We start from the raw sequence: 16366 nt of genomic DNA on the forward strand, positions 1-16366 counted from the left end.
GAGCGCGAGAGAGTTAATTCTCAGGCGCGCGTATCTATCAAGCGAGAGGGAAACGAGACCCCGCCATTGGGTCGTCCAGAAGTGATTGTGAAGGCCAATTCGGCATCCACACGTCCTTCCACAGTGGGGACATTGGTTTCCTGGCGGGAGTTTATCACGGTGTGGATTTGCCAAGCGTGCCTTGCTCCTAGCACGTTTCTCCCTTGAGTCCTGAGTTCCAGTGTCTTCAAAGCCCATGACACCTTTGGTAAAGGCTGTTCTCCAACTGGAACGCTCGCAGGCCAGTGTTTCTCAGTTGTCATTGTTTATATTACATTTTCTTTAGATTTGCCTTGAGGGAGTCTTTAAACCTTTTTTGTAGACTACCGGCATTACGCTTTCCATTTATTATTATTAACTGGATGTCCGCAGGGGAGGCGGCTAAGAGGCATTCCCCTTATCAGGCCAGTTAGCCCTTGGTGGAATCAGCCTTGGGAGGCTTCCTTTCAGAGGCGATTGCTCCGCCCCTCCATCCTCATCCTCCTCCGATCTCTTTCTCCCCAAGCTCATTTAAAGAAGAACTTCCGGCCCAGGGAAACGTGCCCTTTGGGACTCCTGCGACTTTGTGCGAAAAGTCACGAGCGCATCGTGGGTCTCCCAGGCCGAGGTGCCCACGCTGCCGCCCGAGGCAGGCCGCCGCTCCCTCCCTCCCACCTTCCTTCGCAAACCGCGCGCGCCCTGGAGCGCCATCGAGCACCTGATCCCGAGTATACCGCGCACAATATGCCTTTCCCACGGCAGCAGGAATAGCTGCTTGCCTGGAAGGGCAGGCCTACTCCAGGCCGGCGCACCAGACACTTCTGGCCGACCTAGTTCGAGGTTTGTCTGTCTGAATGGTTCCTCCTCCTGCTCTCTCTGAAAGGTGGCTGGCTATTTTTTTTTACCCCTTAAGTTTTCAGCTTCTTCCATCGACAGACTGTTCTCCCCAAAACCTTTAAAAGGCCCCACCCCACCGAAACCAGAGGGACCGCCAAAGGGTCCATAGCTGACCTGGAGGATCAGGCTGTGATCCTTAAACTTGGGTCTCAAGCTGCTTTTGGGGCTACAATTCCCATCACTATCCCTAGCTAGCAGGACCAGTGGTCAGGGATGATGGGAGTTGTAGTCCAACAACAGCTGGAGACCCCAAGTTTGCGGGGTTTCTCTCTCAGACCTGCAGGTACTGTATATAAATAAAACCAATAAACAAAAAATAAGCGGTACATAAATGTGGTTAAATAAAAAATACTTAAATACCCTCCACTGCCCAATATATCTCAGGGTGCCTCAGACCAGGAGCATTAAAATAAAACATCCTACTTTTCCATTTATTCCTCCCTGCCCTCTTTTCATATTTAATTTTTGAGGCACCAGGGCAGAGGTGTTGGGTTTTTTTTTTAATTCATCTTTTTAATGCTGTGAGGATGAAACTCACATTCCTGTACATTTGTGAGGGTGAAACTCACATTCGCATCCCATTGAACTCTTGTGGGCCCAAGTAAACCTGGATATGACTGAGCTGCAGGCACTTTTAACAAGCGGTAAAACCCACTGCAGGGACGCGGGTGGCGCTGTGGGTTAAACCACAGAGCCTAGGGCTTGCTGATCAGAAGGTCGGCGGTTCGAATCCCTGCGACGGGGTGAGCTCCCGTTGCTCGGTCCCAGCTCCTGCCATCCTAGTAGTTCGAAAGCACACCAGTGCGAGTAGATAAATAGTTACTGCTGTGGTGGGAAGGTAAAACAGCGTTTCTGTATGCTCTGGTTTCTGTCACAGTGTTCTGTTGCACCAGAAGCTGTTTAGTCATGCTGGCCACATGACTTGGAAAGCTGTGGACAAACGCCGGCTCCCTCGGCCTGAAAGAGAGATAAGCTCCGCCACAACCCCATAGTCGCCCTTTACTGGACTTGGAGGAGGAACAGACTGATTGTGGCAGAAGCTCTCTGGCCACAAATGCCACAATAAATGGCACCACCCAGGGCACCATCACCTTGGAAGTGAGTACAGTTGTGATCAATGGGACTTGCTCCCAGAATTATTCCCTTTTGCAGAATTACAGCCTCAGTGCAATCCCATGCATGTGTACTCAGCCGGATGCAAGTCCGAATCTCGCTCAATGAAAGAGAATTACTCACTAGTAACTCCTAGTTAGTTTTTGAGGTGAACTTGATGCCCTCCCATCAGCCCCAGCCAACATTGCCAATGCTTAGAGATGATTGGGCATTGCATTCACACAGGTGTAGCGGCCTGGGGTTGGGGGTGTGTGTGTCAAAGATACACTACTATTTCTGCAGCAGGGTCTCTGTCTCCAGCATCCTAAAGGTAAAGGTCCAGTCGCGGACGACTCTGGGGTTGCGGTGCTCATCTCACTTTATTGGCCGAGAGACCCGACGTACAGCTTCCAGGTCATGTGGCCAGCATGACAAAGCTGCTTCTGGTGAACCAGACCAGCGCATGGAAACACCGTTTACCTTCCTGCCAGAGCGGTACCTATTTATCTACTTGCACTTTGACATGCTTTCGAACTGCTAGATGGGCAGGAGTTGGGACCGAGCAACAGGAGCTCACCCCGTCTCGAGGATTCGAACCGCCGACCTTCTGATCGGCAAGCCCTAGGCTCTCTGGTTTAGACCACAGCGCCACCCACATCCTAGAGGCCTCCAATTGGGAGGAAGGAGGAGCCTTTTAGCCTCAGTCTTCATATCCTTCCTTCCGATTGGAGCCAATCAGAGTGAAAGGAGGTGAGTCAGCCATTGGCTTCTGGGGGAACTCTGGAGAAAGTGTGCAGGAAAGAACCCTGAGGAGTGTGTGCCCCCCCCATGCTCCAGTGCATACAAATGATGTCATGTGGGCACTGAGAAAAACTTGCATGCATGAGATAAGCACCAATTTGGAAGCACCCTGATTCTAATGACCGCAAGGAGCTTAGAGTGAGTCTGGGAAGAGGTCTGTGCTCAGAGACCTTTTCCTAGTAGTAGGAAGCAATGGTACCGTGTTTCTCCGAAAATAAGACACCGTCTTATATTTCTTTTTCCTCAAAAACAAAAAAAAAAACACCATGGCTTATTTTCAGGGGGTGTCTTATTTTTTTCCCCTCCTCCTCTTCCTGCCGCAGCCGGCATTGCTGCTGCGCCTATCACTATGTCTGATTTTCGGGGTATGGCTTATATTTCTTGAATGCTTAAAAATCCTGCTATGGCTTATTTTATGACTACATCTTAAAATAGGGGAAACAGGGTAGAACACAGTCATTTGTTTATTTCATACATTTTATGCATTTGCTTGATTGAAAAAACAAACAAACAAACAAACAAACAGCACCTCAAATGGGTCAAGGGCCAAATGACATTAACAGGATTGGAGCAGATCTTATTTCCTCTGACTTTTTGTGTGTGGAAGAAAGCAGAAATGCTGCTCTAGAGTTTTTCTTTTTAGATAACAGTATGAAAGCTCTGGTAACTGGGTATTGGACCTTCCCAGAACCTCAAAGAAAACAAATACTACTCCATCTAGTGCCCAAAAGCACACATAGCAAGCACAGCTTTCTGCTAACTTTCTGCCAACCCTGATGTCTTATGTTTTACCTCCACTGCTGGAAGGTGTGTGCTTCTGAATGCCAGTTGCTGGGAAAGGCAGGAGGGGAGAGTGTGCTTAAGCTCAGGTCCTGCTTGTGGATTTTCTATAAGCAACTGGTTGGCCGCTGTGAGAACAGGATGTTGGAGAATAGATGAGCCACTGCCCCGACCCCACCAATTAAGCCTACCTTACTCCTCCTAACAATATCAGCATCAGCAGAAGTTAATTAATTACCAAAAATCAATTTAAAAATTTTTAAAAATACAAGCAAAGACTATAATCAAAAACAGTGAAACGAATTAGTAGTGGATCAAAACACAAAAGCCCAGAGAGCGATCACTTCTTAAACCTGTGGGGAACCTCTGACTCTCCAAGTGTTTGTTGAACTACGGTATAATTTCCATAATCCCTGACAATTGACCTTGCCAGTTGGGAGCTGGAGTCCAGTCTGCCTGTCAGGCCACAAGTTCTCCATTCTAGGCCTAAGGGAATAGGCACGTTCCTATAGGGCGTCTTCACCAACCTCCAGATGTTTTGGACTACAAGCTGTGCGCTACTGGCTAGTGCTGGTGGGAGTTGTAGTCTGAAACATCTGGAAGGTACCAGGTTCGCAAAGAACTACATGGAGGAGACAGCCCTTCAATTATTGTGGGTCCAAGTCATTCATTTCTTTAAAGATGGTGACCAACATTTTGGATTTCACCCAGAATAGGACAATACCTATTGGGTTCCAGAGATACTGTAGAATACTAAGCATTTGTAATGATGGGGGAAAGGAGGTGGACAGGGACAATCAACTTGATGTTTTAGGATTTCAAGTAACCGGAAGAAGAAGCATTGATAAAATCCACATTCTGTGTAGTTCTTGGTTACTGACGTAAATCTTTCTTTGTGGGCAGAAGTTCATTTTTGACAAGGCAGCCTTGCACATTGTCACGTTTTCAATTCCTTTTTTCCTTTCTTCTTTTGCGCCTGATTCTTCAGAGAGATTTATGATTATGTTGATGATGACCACGCACAGCCTTTTCTTCCCCCTCCTTGCCTGGCGGAATATCCCCGTATGCTAATAATATGATGATGTCGGCTAATATAAATATTAATCTCATCCCTTTTGGGAAGGTTTTAGTGCTTGCTGGATTTCATGAAATATAATCCAGGGGAGAAGAACATTATACTGCCAGTGTGGAATGCAAACTACGATTTGAATAAAATGATAGGGATGGTATCAAATAGTTCCTTGAGGGAGTATTATGCTCTGAGCTGTCACAACGGATTGCCTGAATAAACTAGACTGGAGATGTGATCCTAATCATATTGATGAAACATTCATCTGAAAGAATCAGTACAACCAGAAGGGACTCACTAGGAATACAATTAAATCCTAATCTGGGCAGGAGAAATCCTCCGAAGAGACGATGCCAGAAAAACAATAAGAAGGGGGAAACTAGGTGAGGCGATGTTCGGCTTTCTGGTATCGTCCCTCGGACCTCCATAAACAAGGCAGCGCCCACCAAGCCCAGTCCACTATAATATTTAAAAGTCCACTCCATGTTTTCTACTAGGCCTAGAAGACCAGAATCTGGAGCAATTTTAGGTTTCCCTCAGGGCTCACTTTCTTTTCACTCTAGACGGTCAGCCAGACTCAGGTAGGCCTCAGCGAACAGATGTGTTTGTAATAAAGCTGCTTAAAGGAAGCTGGACTTTTGCTTTGGAGAGCATTTTCCAGGGTCCACAAAGATGCTTACCCAGAAATCAGTGCTATTTTTCTAGGAAAAGAGGTGCCGGAACTCATCACGAACACCTACCTCATTCTCTTGAGTGACAACGGCGGGCGCTGACCTCAATTCCGGCAAGTTCCGGCTGAAAAAAATGCCAGATCCTAGGTAATCCATGCTCCTGAAGTTCAAGTTCTTAAGGTAGAGGGTGCTGCTGGTTTAATCCTGCACCTCATCTCTGGTTGCTGTTTCCTTCTGATCCCTCTTGGCACCTGGCCTGCTTGTCTTCCTAGCATTGTGCCTGTTTACCTGGCTGATCAACCTGGTTAACCTGCCTATTTTTGCTTTCATACAGCTGGGGGGTGGGGTGGGACCCTTGCCTGGAATATTGTATTGCAATCTAGGTGGAGCTTCCCTTGCCTCTGGTCTCAAGGCTGCACTGAGGCATCGGGCACATATCCTGCCAGTGCTGAGGGAGCTGCACTGGCTGCCAATCAGACACCAAGCCATTTTTTTTAAAAAAGAATCTGCTACTTACATACAAAGCCCAAAATAAATCTGCACCAAGTTCCTACCACCTTCTGCTCTGTTGGTGCTACAATCAGCAAATGGCACCTTTTGAGATCCTCTCTAAAGAACAGTGGGAGAGATCTTTTCTACCTGAGCTCAGTTGGTTAGAGCAGGGGGCGGCAATTTTTTTTTAGCCACGGGCCGGTCCACTGTCCCTCAGACCTTGTGGCAGGCCAGAGAAGTGGCACCGAGGGGGCGGTGGAGCTGGAAGAAGAGCTGAGGGGGGCAAGTATCCTCCTCCCCACCCCCTAGCCCCAGCCCCAGCCACTGCACTTACCTTCCCAGGGGTTGCTGCTGCCGCTGCCGCCACTGCTGCTGCTTCTTGTGGGTAGGCAGAGTGAGCTTGTCCACTCCACTCCGGTGGTGGTGGCAAAGGGAAGATGAGCGGCACGAAAGGGCTGGCTCTGGAGAGGGGCTGCTTAAAATGGCGCTCATCCAGCTCATCCCTACCCTCTTCCTCCTCTAGGCAGGGCAAGGAGAAGCCAGGAAGAGGGAGGGAGGAGGCACTGTCGTGATGTGTGTGTGTGTGTATGTGGGAAATGGCACAGCCCGAACGAACAGAATCCCCACACCGATCCATGGACAGTCCGCGGGCCGGATCCTGAAGGCTATTGGGCCTGATCTGGCCTGCAGGCCTTAGTATGCAGACCCCTGGGTTAGAGGTAAGGACCCCTATATGGTTAAGTCCAGTCAAAGGTGATTATGGGGTTGTGACGCTCATTTCGCTTTCAGGCTGAGGGAGTCGCCGTTTGTCCACCGACAGCTTTCTGGGTCATGTGGCCAGCATGACTAAACTGCTTCTGGTGCAACAGGACACTGTGACAGAAACCAGAGCACACAGAAACGGTGTTTACCTTCCCACCTATTTATCTACTTGCACTGGTGTGCTTTCAAACTGCTAGGTTAGCAGGAGCTGGGACAGAGCAATGGGAGCATCACGGGGATTCAAACTGCTGAGCTTCTGATCGGCAAGCCCAAGAGGCTCAGTGGTTTTGACCACAGCACCACCCTTGTGTGTATCGATACCCTTGTGTGTATCGATCCCCATATGGAACAGCTGCATATTTCTGCATTGCAGGGGGTTGGGCTAGATGATCCTCAGGGACCCTTCCAACTCTGCAGTTCTATGATCTTAGGGATTATCTCCAATCTCAGCTCTGTGGTGCTTAGCATTGAGATCTGAAAAGCTTTCCTCACAACACAATGTGGCCCTGTGGTTGAAAAATGTTCCCTGCATTCCTGCTATGCGCAGTTAACCTGGGAGCAACTCCCATGGAACTCAATAATAATAATAATAATAATAATAATAATAAATTTTATTTATACCCCGCCCTCCCCAGTCAAAACCGGGCTCAGGGCGGCTAACACCAGTAAAATTACAATAAGACATAAAGAAAGAAAAACAATTAGTTAAAATACAGGTTAAAATACAATTGACATTTAAAATTTTAAATGCAGCCTCATTTTTAAAAAGGCCCAAGTAAAAAAACCATATGGGAGGAAAATTAGGGGTCAGACTGAGTCCAGGCCAAAGGCCAGGCGGAACAGCTCTGTCTTGCAGGCACTGCAGAAAGATGTCAAATCCAGCAGGGCCCTGGTCTCCTGTGAGAGAGCATTCCACCAAGTTGGGGCCAATACTGAAAAGGCCCTGGCCCTAGTTGAACACAATCTAACCACCTTATGGCTTGGGATCTCCAGTGTGTTGTTGTTTGTGGACCTTAAGGTCCTCCGTGGGGCATACCAGGAGAGGCAGTCCCGTAGGTATGAGGGTCCTAGGCCGCAAAGGGCTTTAAAAGTCAAAACCAGCACCTTAAACCTGATCCTGTACTCCACCGGGAGCCAGTGCAGCTGGTAAAGCACTGGATGAATATGGTCCTGCGGCAGGGCAGGGACCCCGTAAGGAGCCTCGCCGCAGCATTCTGCACCCGCTGGAGTTTCTGGGTCAGCTTCAAGGGCAGCCCCGCGTAAAGCGACTTACAATAATCAAGCCTGGAGGTGACCGTCGCATGGATCACTGTGGCCAGATCAGGGCGAGAGAGGTAAGGGACCAACTGCTTAATACGGCAGAGATGGGAAAATGCCACCTTAGCTGTGGCTGCAACCTGCGCCTCCATGGAAAGGGAGGCGTCAAAGGTTACACCCAAACTCTTGACAGAAGGCGCTGGCACTAATTGAGCCCCCGCAAGAGATGGGAGTTGGTCCCCCAACCCCATCTCATTCCGACCCAGCCAGAGGATCTCTGTCTTCGAAGGATTTAACTTCAACTGGCTCCCACGTAGCCATCCAGCCACAACTTCCAAACACCTGCTCAGTGTGTCCAGGACCAAGGCTGGGCGGCTGTCCCTCAGCAGAAAAATCTGGGTGTCATCAGCATATTAATGACAACCCAGCCCAAAACTCCGGACAATCTGGGCAAGGATAAAGATATTTAAAAGCATTGGGTTAAAGAGTTTACTTCTGAGTATACCAGCGGTCCTAACCTATAGTGCTAGCCCTCTGTTTTCAGTTTCAACACTCCAGCCACGTATAATGAAATGGGGGAGCGGGGAGGTTTCTTTCTGATAAATCCCCACTTCCCTGGAGCCAATCCTCTTTTGTCCAATGTCCTTAGCATGCTGGGGAATCAGTTGTTTGCCTTGGCTGCAGCCCAAGAGGTAATGTCCATTTCTTCTAGCAGAAAAAAGAGGTTTTATAGGTTACGTTTAAGAGTGGCAAGCCCTAAAAGATACAGTTCTTTTGCCTGGGGTTAACAACTCCGGAGGTTTCTGAAGCCAGGCTAGTACATTAACACCTTAGATTTAGGTACCACACGGCAACAAGCGTGCATCTTTGGAAGATGGAAGCAAATCAGACGCTGCCTTTGTATGTCGCAGGGGATTACGCCGTTTTAGTGTTTATGCCCTTTGGCTTTACAAATGTACCTGTCAGTGCTCCAGAGGTTAGCGAGGAGGGTCTGGGTTAAAATGGACTTATTGGAGTTGTTTTGCTTTCTGCAGATCATGTGGAAACTTCAGGAGATTGGGAAAGGCTTCATGTGATTCAGGAGGATTATGGAGCCTTTGGTTGTTTTATGTTGCTGGGTTTTTATGGTGCTTTTATGCAATGCTTTTCTTCTGCATATCCAGAAAAAAGCACTGCTTTTGTGGATTTGTACTGGTCTGGCTTGCTGCTCAATATGTGTGCAAGCTACCTAAACTGGAGAAATTCAGAATCTAGAGACCGATCTATAGGATGGCATCCACCAGTTGAATTGTGTTATGGCTTACCTTAATAATGCATGTTTAGAAACTGGAAGGACCTGCAACAAAATGGTGCAGTCTGGAGTGCTCTTATTCAGGATGCCAGCCAGCCCATGTCCTTTCCCGGGATATTCCGTTCCATCCCCCCATAATTTTCAATTCTGCCCTGCAACAGTCAGTCAGCATTGGGCTGTTTAGGGGATTTGTTTCCCTCCTCAAAAATCCATTGTTCATCTGAAAACCTTGGTGTCCCCCTTTGTCTGCTGATATTTTCCTTTTATGTGTGGGTCGTGCTGCTTTGGCTACTTAAGGACTGAAGGTTGGAAAATGAGTGGACTCTTGGTAAACAATATAGGATTGTGTAACTTCAGAGTACCCCGGAGTACCTGAAGTAGCTTAACTGGGGACTCACTGTATGAAATTGAAGCCCAGGGGTCAAGAACATAGGGATAACATCAACTCCTTTGAGTTACTCCTATTATTAGTAGTAGTAGTGTTCATGTTGTTATTATTAGTTTTAATAGTATAATACTATTAGTAGTAATAGTATTATACTATTATTATAGTATTATAATAGTAAGGTAAAGGTAAAGGGACCCCTGACCATTAGGTCCAGTCGTGACCGACTCTGGGGTTGCGCGCTCATCTCGCATTATTGGCCGGGGGAGCCGGCGTATAGCTTCCAGGTCATGTGGCCAGCATGACAAAGCCACTTCTGACAAACCAGAGCAGCACACGGAAATGCCGTTTACCTTCCCGCTATAGCGGTTCCTATTTATCTACTTGCATTTTGATGTGCTTTCGAACTGCTAGGTTGGCAGGAGCTGGGACCAAGCAACGGGAGCTCACCCCGTCAAAGGGATTCGAACCGCCGACCTTCTGATCAGCAAGCCCTAGGCTCAGCGGTTTAACCACAGCGCCACCTGGGTCCCTCTATTATAATAGTAATACTATAATAATAGTGTTACTATTAGTAAATTAGTAAAACTAATAATAAAATACTATTAATACTAATTAACAGTATTTATTAATAGTAAAGGTAAAGGACCCTTGGACAATTAAGTCCAGTCACAGGCGACTCTGGGGTTGCGGTGCTCATCTTTCTTTCAGGCTGAGGGAGCTGGTGTTTGTCCATAGCATCTTTCCAGGTCATGTGGCCAGCATGACCAAACCGCTTCTGGCGCAATGGAACACCATGACGGAAAGCAGAGTACACGGAAACGCCGTTTACCTTCCTGCCACAGCAGTACCTATTTACTTGCACTTTGACGGGCTTCCGAACTCCTAGGTTGGCAGGAGCTGGGACAGTGCAACGGGAGCTCACTCCGTAGCAGGGATTCAAACTGCCAACCTTCCGATTGGCAAGCCTTAGACTCTGTGGTTTAGACCACAGCGCCACCTGCGTCCCTCCCATAGTATTAATAGTATTCACATTATTAGTAGCATTTCTTACCTGTTCTTCACCAGAAGGTCCCAAGGTATATTACACATATAAAAAGACAAACAAGTCTTTAAAATGCATTAAAGGGAGGGCACCCAAATCAGTTATTCAATTTCCCAAGAGATGTGTCTTCAGCAATGGACAGAAGCTGTAAAGGAAAGATGCTTAGATGCACCTCTGCGGGGAGGGAGTTCTGCCAGTGGTGGACGTGTGCTTTAAATTTTCAGTGCTGCCAAAATTTGGTGCCCTGCGCCTCTCACCTTCCACTATTTGTCATTATTGTAGCCCTGAGTGCAGGTGAACTAGCCATGCTCCCCATATCCTCTGGTTCTACATTCTTTGAGCCTCCGTTGAGAAGATCCTCTCACAAGCCCCAACCCCACTGAACTTCTTAGAGTGATGGAAGAAGCTCCAGGTGGTTTCCTCTGCTCGGCCTTCTGCTTAGAGAAGCTTAAAAGGTTGGTGTTGTAGCCCCAGGAAAGGACCCTCCGCACCCTTTTGCTGCCCACCACTCTTAAGAAATTACCCACCTCCTGTTTTGTAGCTGTGTGACACAACTTACATGCTAAGCCCAGGCTCCTACCTTAGTCACACAACTGGAAGGATCTTCTTCCAAGAGTTTGGATAAATACTTTCATCATGTGACTTAGATATCTTAGCATTGCCTGATCATTGCTTTTTGGGGGGGTGTGTGTGTGTGTTTGCTTATATAATGAAAAGCTGAAGAATCACACATTTCATTAGATGTGGTTACATACATAATTACCTTATCCAATCCATTAGAAATCATGTTAGCATAAGCAAATTCAAAAGACATGTGCAAAAATGGAAAGTTGGTAAAAAAGAGGTATATAGAAAGAAAGCTAATAATAATAATACGAATAGTGCAAAAAAGAGAGAGGACAACATATAAGAGGGGGAAAGAATGAGAAATGAAGGGGGAAAAGAGGAGAGAGAAAAGAGAGAGAGCAGGGGGAATGTGTATATTTGTATGTGTACAATATACGTAAACTCTACATAATGCATTTTCAAAAGATTTTAGTTTTTATTAGTTTTACCTCCCTCACTAGTTGCAATGCTTTGCTGCCATCTAGTGGAAATAGAAGTCAGTGAAAATGATTGTTTTGGAATCAATTGTTCTGTGAAACTTAGAAATTACTTCACAGGGACTACAGGGAAAGACATTTTCTGTTTCTGGATAGGTTCCTTCAGCAAACATACAATTGCTTCATCTTTCACACATCATCTCTGTAGTCTTAAAATGGCACAGCCCCCCCCCCCCGCCTGACCTCTTTTCCTCAAACCTTCTCAAGATTCCATTCTTCTTTTCTGTTCCTGCTGTATCCTTTCCATTATTTTTTTATTTTTATTTTTATTTTTTTGTTTTCTCCAGACTAGATTTATTTTTACTGGTTGTTTCTTCAAGATGACTTGTGCATGAGTCAAAAGCCTTGAGGATCCCAATTGCAATTTGGAGCTAAGATGGAGGATAAATTTGTTTCAGTTCACACTTGAAGGTGAACTTAACAAATCTGCATTTTCTAAAACACAGCCAATCTTCTAGTTGAAAACTGTGTATAAGGAGGACTCTGACAACAAGACATCTGGGTAAAATCTCTGTCTCGTCACCCTTCACCAGGTCAGTCCAAGTACATCAATGTCTTCCTTATACAGTTTTCCAGCTGGGTGTTATAATTTAATCAAACCTCTGGAACCCCTGGGTCCAGCAAGGATTAAAATTTAAGCCAGGCCAGTCTCCTGATGAGTTAATCGCCTGGGAGATGAACCATTAAGAAAACAAAAGGAAGGTAATGACCATTAAGAAAGCTATGGAAAGTGGTTCTGTGCCAAATGGCAAGTGGGTGGGGCCAGAACTTCCTACAACACTTTGAGCTAGCTTTGAGACAAAGCAGAGTTTGAAGCAGACTTTTAGGGACGACTGTGATGTGATCCAGCAGGGGAAGGTTGCACTGTTAAAGGCGGCAAGCTGGATAGAGGGTCAGAGCACGATAGCTGGTATCTGCTTGAATCCTAAGCTGAAGCTATGGGAGAAGCAAGACCCTCTTGGAGTGCTGATGCTGCAAGCCCCTCTATCATAGGCTCAGGTTGTATATATATGTAAATAAACCATATATCAGAAAGACACCACAATCCCCTCTGTGCCTCGGTCCCCAAGGGCCCTGGGTAAGTTCCTGGAACCCATGGAATCTTGCATCACTCGGAGATTGGAGTGGCATGCAATGATAAATAATAGTTGTCATTTTGAGCTGCTGTTCAGTCTCATGTTTCTATTCCACCAGTGTTGCGTGTACAGCCACTTTGCTGAGCGTTCCTGAGTATTTATCAGTACAGCACAAGGAAACTTACAGTTTCACTGGCGATAAATGAGAGCAAAATGTAGATATATGTACTTCAGTTGGCTACAGCTGAGGTTGACGATATGTAGCATAATTCCACAAATGTTTACTTAGAAGTAAGTCCTGCTATATTTAATGGGGCTGTGCAGGATTGAGCGCCTAAAGAGGTAAGCCCAAAGGATTCATGGAATATCTCCCGATCCGAATGCCTTTGCTGCCCCCTAAGCTGATCTGATAAGTGAGGTTTTAGGCAGAGAAGTGGAATGAATTCTTTCCATCTGCGTTTGCTGTGGAAGACGCAGGGCAGATCCCTGTGCGTGAACTAACTTTCTCGGAAAGGGGAAGCTGAGGAACCGAGGCAAAAGTTAGTGACAAGAGACAAAAGCTCCAGGCGTAATTGACAAAGTGGACTGGAAAGTGGCCAATATAATACTAACTTTTAAAAAGGAACGGGAGGGGTTGTGGAAATTGCAGGCCAGCTAGCTTATAATGTCTATCCTGGGGAAACTGGTGAAAAACATTGATACAATTACTCAGAATATAGTAAAGCAAGTCTTCCTGAAGCGGAGCCAGCATGGCTTCTGCAAGGGAGGTCTTGGCGAGTCCCTGAGTTGAGACTTTGCACAATATGCAGCTGCCCTGATGTTTTATTGTGTTCTTATATCTGTCGGAAGCCACCCAGAGTGGATGGGGCAACCCATTCAGCTGGGCGGGGTGCAAATAATAAAATGGGTCCTTACCAGAGAGGAATGGCAAACTAAGCTGTTGGGTTATGCTGAAATGGCAAAACTGACTGGAAAGCTCAAGAATCAAGAAGACAAAAATTTCAAGAAAGAATGGGAAATTTTTTAAATAATTTATTTAGGAGACTGCTGTAAGCAGATGAAAACATCAGCAAGATTTTAACACTTGCAATGTAACAAACACTATGGACAGATTAATAATAATAATAATAATAATAATAATAATAATAATAATAATAAATTTTATTTATACCCCACCCTCTCCAGCCAAGGCTGGGCTCAGTGCGGCTGTCATAAAACAACTGATTAAAATACAATTAAGAACAAGATTTAATACATTAAAATTAAAATTATAGTTATACCGGTAATGCAGCCTCATACGGAAAGAAAAGGAAAAGGGGAAATGGGGGAGGGGATCGCGTTGGCTCCAGGCCAAATGCCTGATACGTAAAAATACAGATTACGAAATTATATGCAGTTGACAATAGGACCCATGGAGGGGATGGTGGGAAGTCTTGAGATTCAGAGGAACCTCTATATATGGATATGTATTTGGTATTGTTATAACCTTGGAAGTCCTTGGAACTTCCTCGTACCTTGGAAGTCGAACGGAATCCGCTCGACTTCCAAAACGTTTAAAAACCAAATTGCGGCTTCTGATTGGCTGCAGGAAGCTCCTGCAGCCAATCAGAAGCTGCGGAAGCCTGTCGGACATTCGGGTTCCAAAAGAACGTTTGCAAACCGGAACAATCACTTCCGGGATTGTGGTGTTTGGGAGCCAAAACATCCGAGTCCCAGGGATCCAAGGTAAGACTGTATTTGAAAAAATCAAATAAAAACAATTTCAAAATAATCAAATAAAATTGCTGTTATTATAATTTAGCCATTGGCTTGCTGGGGACATTTCCTTTTGCCTTCCCTCAATGGCTGTTTCCTTTTATATTTTGTTTCAGGTTTTCTTGAAGGGAATTTTTTAAATATATATATATATACAGTGGAACCTCGGTTTATGAACACCTCGGTTTATGAATTTTCGGTTTATGAACACCGCGGACCCATCTGGAACGGATTAATTCATTTTCCATTACTTTCAATGGAAAAGTTCGCTTCAGTTTATGAACGCTTCAGTTTATGAACAGACTTCCGGAACCAATTACACCCATGCTTCAGTTTATGAACATTTCAGTTTAAGTACTCCGCGGACCTGTCTGGAACGGATTAATCCACTTTCCATTACTTTCAATGGGAAAGTTTGCTTCAGTTTATGAACGCTTCAGTTTATGAACAGACTTCCGGAACCAATTGTGTTCATAAACCGAGGTACCACTGTATATATATCAGCAAAAGCCATTCATTTTGAATCCTCTCCTTTTAAATTTCTCTATTATTTCCAGCAGAGGGCGTGTCAGTTTCATCGACTTTCCGACGGCTTCGTTTATTAAGCCTACATTGTAACACTTTCCCATGGAGAACAGCACAGTGTATCCTGCTGTTAAAAATGAAAAGTGCTTTAGAGAAAAAGGCTAGATTGTCTCATTCTACCAAGAACAAACGGCAGTCTTCCTGGATTGGGAAGTGGTATACACATGGTGTTAGCCAAAACTCACATCTCTCCTGTAGCTATCCTATAGGTTCCTAAGAAATCCTGCATTTTGATGTGTTTCTCCGCAAACCAGATTCAATCCACAGACAGAAAAAGAATGGCATAGCTTCATTTAAACCAGTAATGTCTACACCGCATTAAATCGATTCCGTATTACTTATACCACTGCATATTACAGCCAGTCTGTTATCTTGGAATAGTTTACATATTTTTTTTAAGTGAAGTCTGTAATCCTCAAGAACAAAGTTGAACAATTAGTCTTGAATTTTGGCCTAAAAATCCTAGCTATAAAATAAACTTTCAAATACATAAAACAATAAAAAAAACACTTGTTATCAGAAAAGTTAGGACAGTTGAGAAATTATGAGGGGCAGGAAATAAATATTTTAAATAAATGACAAATTTAAAAAAACCCATTAGCACTAAATTACTAGAGCATTATTATTATTATTATTTTCCCCAAAGCATTTTTAAAAGCATTATCACTATATGATATTTACTAGGGCGGAAGAATGCTTCTTGACCTTTGGGGTTTTCCATTACTCCAGTACAATCTTCCTTTGTAAAGGTCACTCTAAAAACGTAAAATCTCTCTCTCTCTCCCTCTCCGTTTGTACCCTTAAAGAAAGTGAAACAAAAATATCCCAATAAGCGTGGTGGCATTTGCACTATAGGGAATAGTGCAAAAGGTCACGAACCTTTATTCTGCATCGGTTACAATATCATCATTAGATTCTTGCCTGATGGTTACTGGGTGACATTTGCACTCGTAGAGAGGAAGTTATTGTGAATATCAATAGCTTATAAAATCAAGCCCTCGGGCACAACTGGGCTCTCATAGAATGGAATGAATGGTGTTTGGTGTCGTCCCGTCCCCCCCACTGTTAGCATCAGAGAGAGCAGGAGTCTGGCCTACTTTTCCATGCTTGTTCATGAAAAGTGAACGCTGTTGCAGTTGGGGTGAGATGGAAATAAATAAATATTTTCCCCTTCAGGGTATAAAATCAGATGTCCTTAGGTGGTTTGGTCATTCACTTTTAAGAGATCTTTTAACAACACTTTGCATAGCTGCTGTCAGACCCTAGTGCGTGAATTCTGTAACAAAA

This window comes from Zootoca vivipara, chromosome 12 (assembly GCF_963506605.1).
Source record: "Zootoca vivipara chromosome 12, rZooViv1.1, whole genome shotgun sequence".
Taxonomy (NCBI): Eukaryota; Metazoa; Chordata; class Lepidosauria; order Squamata; family Lacertidae; genus Zootoca; species Zootoca vivipara.